The sequence below is a fragment of the Engraulis encrasicolus genome, chromosome 18 (assembly GCF_034702125.1).
Source record: "Engraulis encrasicolus isolate BLACKSEA-1 chromosome 18, IST_EnEncr_1.0, whole genome shotgun sequence".
Lineage (NCBI taxonomy): Eukaryota > Metazoa > Chordata > Actinopteri > Clupeiformes > Engraulidae > Engraulis > Engraulis encrasicolus.
In genome coordinates, this window is record NC_085874.1 from 13,076,325 (window position 1) to 13,082,324 (window position 6,000).

General features: G+C 39.7%; 1 protein-coding gene across 1 annotated transcript in view; it reads left to right on the top strand.

Annotated features, from left to right (window-relative positions):
* Nucleotides 1-6,000, top strand: part of fig4a (FIG4 phosphoinositide 5-phosphatase a) — a 131,255-nt gene that overhangs the window by 30,861 nt on the left and 94,394 nt on the right. The window lies entirely within an intron of this gene.

Sequence of the window (6,000 nt, forward strand, 5' to 3'; positions counted from 1 at the left end):
GCTTTTGACAGCCTGGCACCATGCTTTTGTAACACACACACACATACACACACACACACACACACACACACGTATCTCTTTTTTACTTACTTTTTAGTTGGAAAAGAAAAAAAGATGAAAATGGAAGAAATAATATTTGACTCCTAGAGCAGTTTCAAACTGAAGCCTAGAATGCATAACATGCATCCAGGGAGATGATTATTGACCCTATCCAAACCACCCCTCGACCCCCATCTACCCGTCACAACAACCACTCCCCACCGTTGTAGTGTTAGTGTTTAAGCATTTCAAATGTATGTTCATGTCCACATGACACTTGTCATCTGCCTACTATTTTTCCTGGGCCTTTGGCAGGGTCTAATTTAATATAGATGCTTCTTGCCTGAAATTGTCTTGACTACCATCGAAATTGAAGCCTTATTGGCAAATTTTGCTGATAAAACTAATCGGTGTGCTCTCTGTCAAGCAGTCAACCTGAATACTCGCTCTAATAGCCGGGGAGCCAAAGTCCCAAAATTGGGTTGGACCTGACATGGCTTGCCATACTTTTTATTTGTGATTTTTTGGATAGTTCTATCCCTTAGGAAAAATAATTGGAGGGTCTGCTCGGGCGGAAATATCGCGAAAAAAAGTTGTGCCTATTTGAATGTATATACCCTTCATTTTTTGAGAGAAATTTCTGAAAAATGAAAAATGACCTGAAATCCTTGGTGGCTTGGGTAAGCTGTCAATAAAGGCTTTCCAGGTGCACAGGACATACATGCTGACAACATTCAATTGAAAAAATATTCTTAAACCACATTTCAATAGGATTTTGACTCAATTTTGTGCTTAAAAATTAGGCGTTTTTTCACTTTTTTGCTATATTTTCATCTTTACCTCATTGGCAATCAAGTTTTTCTTCATGTTTTGACATTAAACAATATGCCATTCTTTTTATTACGAAGTATAGTGATACCACAACAAAAACTATGAAAATACAACCAAAATCAATGGATCTGCGATGACTGTAGTGTATGTACCCTTCATTTTTAGAGAGAATTTTTTCTGAAAATGAAATATGACCTGAAATCCTTAGTGGCTTGGGTAAGCTGTCAATAAAGGCTTTCCAGGTGCAAAGGACCCATCTACTGATGATATCCAATAAAGAAAATATTGTTAAACCACATTTGTACATGATTTTGGCCCAATTTTATGACCTAAAATTAGTCGTTTTTTCACTTTTTTGCTATATTTTCATCATTTCTTCATTGGCAGTCAAGTTTTTCTTCATGTTTTGACATCAAACAATATGCCATTCTTTTTTATTAAGCAGCATAGTGATACCACAGCAAAAACCATGAAAATACAACCAAACTCAATGGATCTGTGGGGACTCAACAGGCCCAGAAAGTCAATAGAATTTCAGCCTACAATCAAAATGCTGAAATGCATGCTGAATACTGAGCAATATGACACACACACACACACACACACACACACACACACACACACACACACACACACACACACACACACACACACACACACACACACACACACACACAAACACCTAATCTGGGGATCCTACAATGATCTCCACCCCAGGTGACACACTGCATTCTGTTACATGCTTCGTACATACCCCACATATACATAGCCCTACTTCCTGGATGTGACACAGTGAGCTATTTACAGAGATGGGGGCAAAGGCGGGCCTACACAAAGCCTGGAAAGCCTATATTTTCAGGAATCACATAACCCATTGCAGTTTGCACACAGGGCAAACTGTTCTACATAGGACATCATTGCCAGCATGCTTCATACACTACTGGAGAACATGGAGCTGAGGAACACATATGAAAGAGTTCAGATGCAAAACTCCCTAATCCATTTCTGAAGACCTGCACTTCTATATTTTTAGAGAACACCGTTTTTGGTTTGGTTTACATTTATGTACTTGATAATGCGTATTAATACTTATATTACTTAAATAAATAAAATAAATAAAAAAAACATGACATTTTGATAGCTTTGCATTAAATAAAAATGAATTAAGATTATTTTCTGAAAAGGCACTTAGGGGGTTTGCATCTGAACTCTTCATATGCACATTTTTGGACCATAGTTCAGCCTTCAGCACCATCCAGCCATAGAGTCTTTGTTCTAAACCCCACTATCTGAGACTGTACAACCATCATGTACTGTGGATTTTCCTCTCTAACTACTCCCTCTTGTTATCAACACCAGCACACCCTCAAGGGTGTGTGCTAAGCCCTCTGCTCTACAACCCTATCCACCCACAACTGCCCTCTTTCTCCTCATTTGCTGACACGTTCTCACACTAATTATGAATGAAGACAAGACATAGGCCTGCTACAGGAACAAGACAAAACATCTTCCGCCGTGGTGTAACGACAATTACTTCGTATTGGACTCCAAAAAAACCAGCAAGGGAATCATTGTGGACTTTCACAAAAACAATCACAGAAGTCACAGACCCCTCTGGTGACTCATACAGTGGTGGAGAGGGTCAGCAGCTTTAAATCCCTGGAGGACGTGTCCTGGAGTATTCACATGGCCTCAGTGGTCAGCAAGGCCCAACAATGTCTCTTCTACCAGAAGAAACTGATGGGCTACCAAATCCTGAAGCCACTGTTGATCAAACTTCCACATCTGTGCCATCAGAGGACAAAAAGTAGGCACTCCAGCATGTGATGACAACAGCTCAGAAAATCCCTGGGGATGCCTCTACCAGAGATTAGTACTATCAACCACACGCACTGTAAGGATGTGGACACCAAAAGCAGAAGAAGTGCTGAAATACTGCTTTGAGTTCCACTGATTGGTCTGTTCTGCAGCTGCTGAAACATCTGCATGGGGGAGGTTCCCAGTAGTTTGGTACAAATTTGTGTATGTGCATGTTAAATGGGCAAACATCCTCTCTACACGTTTTAATGTCATCAACGGGGTATGACGGGGGAACAATTTATCTCCAGCCTTATTCAATGCTTATATGGATGAAATGAGGTATGACAAACAAGTTTTATAGTTGGTGATAGTTGGTGTTGACTAATCACTTGCTATATGCAGCCAACCTTACCATTCTATCTCCAAGTAAGAGTTAGTTCCAACAGCTCCTTTATATCTGTTCTGATTATGAGGTAGAGTTTGATATTAATAACAATGTTAGGAAGAGTGTGATAACTGTGGTTAAAGTTCCCTCCTGTCTATCTATCTAAGAGCTGGAGTAGCAAATGCCACAAAATATCTGTGTGTGCATCCTGCATCCTGGATGGGCTGAAACTGATAACGCAATTAGTTGATCCAGGTCATAGCTCTGTTAGGGACATGTCTATATGAGCTGGGAACACTGGTATAAGTGCCCTTCATTAGCTTCCCTGTTTATATGTACTGTATGTAGGCTACTGTATGAAAAGTATGCTGTTGTGAAGTATTGGTGTACTGTGTATTTCATATATCCCTTTTGGTCCTCAAGCCTGTAATATTATTTAAAACATGTGCAGAAGAGGTAGCTGAGCCACTGCAACACATCTTCAGCAAGAGTCTACAAAAGGGTAAGACACCTGTAGATAGTGCCTACGGTAGAAAGACCTCTTCTCTCATACCAGTCCCCAAAAGCAACACAACAATGATTACAGACCAGCTGCTCTCACATATTGAGAACATTTGAGTGGGTACTGCTGCTCAAAAAGAAAACCCAGGTTTGCCATGCTCTGGATTCCATACAGTTTATTTATCAGGATAATGTGGGAGTTGTGGACGTTATCCTGTAACTGCTACATAGGGAACATTCTCACTTGGACAAAGGAGACAGTGAGAATAGTATTTTCTCTAGTAGTGCCTCAAACATCCATACACTTTTGCTGAGAGACTAACTTCTGCAGATGGTGGATACAGCTCTGGTGACCTGGATAAATGACCCCAGTACATCAGACTAAATGACCTTACATCACAAACTGTGGTCAGCAGCACTGGAGTGCCACAAGGAATGGTGTTCTCCTTGTTGTTGTTCACCCTATACCACCTACTTTTGCTACAGCACTGCCACATGCTTTTGCTATACCTACCACATGCAAGTTTCCATAATGACACTGCAATTGTGAGGTCTATCAAGGGTGGGTAGAATGGGGAGTACAGGCGACAGGTGGATAACTTGGTGCCGGACCAACTAGCTGCAGCGGAATTCCATAAAAACTAAGGAGACGTTGCTTGACATAAGGAGAACCACCCCTCCACTCTATCAGAAAGGGTTCTACACAGTGTGGTCTAAAACGTCAGCATCGGAAAGTTCTCACACACTTTTGTGTTGTATGACCAACCTTTTCTTAAATTATGATACAAATGTGTTGTTGTATTGTCTTAAGAAATGTAAGCTATACGATGTCTGGACTTACTTTCACCAAGTTTTCACCAATGCAAGATCTTGTATTGATGATGGTAGAGTTTGAACACTGTAAAACCTTCTCCGGCATGTCTCAAAGATTCTCAATGAGGTTGAGGTCTGGACTCTGTGCCTGGTGGCCAATCCATGTGTAAACAATGATTCGCGCATGCTTCCTGAACCATGATTTTATAATTTGAGCCTGATTAATCTTGAAATATGCTGTATTTTTTTTTGAATCCATTGATATCATTGCATATTGATTCAGCTTTCCAAATACAAAGTATTTCAGTGGACTGTTGATGGAATTATTTAACCCTTTCAAACAGACTAGCTTATTTTATATGACCTTATATGGTCATTTCTTTAAAGAAGTTTAAAGTTTTAAAGAAGTTCTTTAAAGACGTTAGAAACAAGTTGTTGCACCTATTGGTTCAGGGAACAAAATTCACTCAGAGTGAACACAACTCCTCAGAGTTTTAGATCTCTCATTCAGATTCTTGAGGTTGGTTGGAGAAGGCTTTACATAGTGTTCAAATTCTACCATCATACAATACCTTGGTAAAAACTTAAAGCAACACTAGATGGAAAAAGTCCAGATATTGCAGATTGAGTGTGACCTTATAATATGCACCATATGCAGTTTTTTGCCTGCCTGAATTTGATACATATTATTATGATTACCCTACCCTCTGGAAGATGAGGGCCCACAACTTTCAAGCTATAAGTGAGCTTATTCCTGGTAATGAATGGGCATTTAATCGCTAGAACCTCGTCTCTATGGCATACTGCTGTATGTATAGGTGCTGTGTGTATATGTGTATTACAGAACAGTAGGTGGTGTGGTGGTTGTGTGAAATGCCTTATGGCTAAATGTGTGTTATATGTTAAATATGTTGTCCAATAATATGTATTGTGTTTTGCATATATATGTATGTGCTGCTAGAGACCTTAATTTCCTTCAGGATTGATAGTTATGTACTCTACTCAACAGTACACAGTGTATCTTTCAGAATTTTGAGTAGGCTTTCCTCTGGGTTACTGTGCCTGCAGATGGCAGAAGGTGTTGAATGGTAGTTGTGTAATTCTGCGGTCTCCCCTTCTGTGAAAATAGCTCACTGTTACATCCCCAAAGTATGTACAGAGTGTACGGGTGATGTACTGTACGTAGTAGTACATACGTTGTGGGGGTTGTCACCTGGGGTGCAAATCATTGTAGAATCCCCAGATTACGTGTGAGTGTGTGTGTGTGTGTGTGTGTGTGTGTGTGTGTGTGTGTGTGTGTGTGTGTGTGTGTGTGTGAGAGGATGTATGTCATTGCTAAGTATACAGTGTGCTTTTCAGCATTTTGATTGTAGCCGGAAATCCTATTGAGTTTCCGGGCCTATTGATCACCAACTAGAGGTGAAATCGCACAGATCCATTGATTTTGGTTGTATTTTTATTTTATTTTTTTGTTGTGGAATCAGTATACTGCTTAATAAAAAGAATGGCATATTGTTTGATGTCAAAACATGAAGAAAAACTTGATAGCCAATGAAGAAATTATGAAAATATAGCAAAAAAAGGTTAAAAAAACGCCTAATTTTATGATTTGATGATGCCAAAATCATCTA